Genomic DNA, 1,272 nt, shown 5'->3' on the forward strand with positions numbered 1-1,272 from the left:
AGAGGTGTTGGAACAAAGTAGAGACACCTGTTTTCGATTTCACTTCAGCTATTTAGGAAAACTGTTAGGAAAATGGTGTTTTTAACATTTCATAAGCATAAAAAAATATATTACGTAGCGATTTTGATGAATGCACAGGAATAAAAAAAAAATCTACGCCGACATAGACACTGCTACAAGCTACAAAAATAAACTACAATATGTCTGTTTCAGTGAAAAAAAGACAGAAAATGGTCATCAAAATTTCTTTACACTTCCTGTATACGAAAATCGAAAAGTGCAAGGAAATATATTTCATTGCATTGTCTCTGAAGTAACCTTAGAATGTACAGAATTCTGTAAAGTCAGTAATCATAACCACGCATTTTTCACAGTTACTACTCAAAGCGATGCAATGAAATTTTCTTTGAAGACAACTAACTAAAACTCCTAAATAACAGCTATTAAAAATTCCTATATCTAAAATTGTCAGAATCTTGGATTCTGGCTATGACCATGCGAGGGCGGTCCCTGTAAATGATCATGCTAGGCAGGCACATGTGGGTTACAAAAAGTTACCAGCTCTGCACAATTATACTCCCATTGTGACGCACTTTGTACAAAACCTGAATCAAATTAAAGCACCTTAATACTGTTAGTTTCGAAGAACGAGAAGCAATATATGACTTTTACAATTGGGAAATTGACTGGAAAGACATATTGAACCATCAAGTGTACTTTGCTTCTGCTTTGTGAACATACAAGGTAGAACGCACTCTACACGCTCTTTCGAAATCGCCTCCCATCCGGTGATAAAATATTCAGTCAAAATATATTAGAATGAGTTTCACAACCTCTCAGTGTGTTCCATTTAACGAAAAAAAAACTGTGCAGATAAAAAGAACAAAGCAAAGGGCGAGTAGAGAAGGTGGAATATCGTTTAAAAATATCAAAGGAAAAGTCCCACAGTTCCACTTACTACAAACTGGTGGAGACGTTTAGGTGTTCGTAGTATGAGTATATCAATAATAATGAATTCATGGTGTGTGGAAGGAGAGTTATTGGTGCTTTAACAACTGAGCCTTCGTGAAAACCTTCGCCCAACCGTACCATAAAGGGAAGCGTTCCCCAAGGAAGCATATTTAGTCCGACTCGCTTCAAATCATCCCTGAAACTAGTCTTTGTTGAAGGTGATGGCTATGTGATTAAATGTATTTAGACAAAATCCATTTTTCCACGAACAAAGCTAAACCCAGTGTTAGCAAGAAATCTGATGAGAGAAAGCCACTTCTG

Source organism: Penaeus monodon, chromosome 28, assembly GCF_015228065.2.
Source record: "Penaeus monodon isolate SGIC_2016 chromosome 28, NSTDA_Pmon_1, whole genome shotgun sequence".
NCBI lineage: Eukaryota > Metazoa > Arthropoda > Malacostraca > Decapoda > Penaeidae > Penaeus > Penaeus monodon.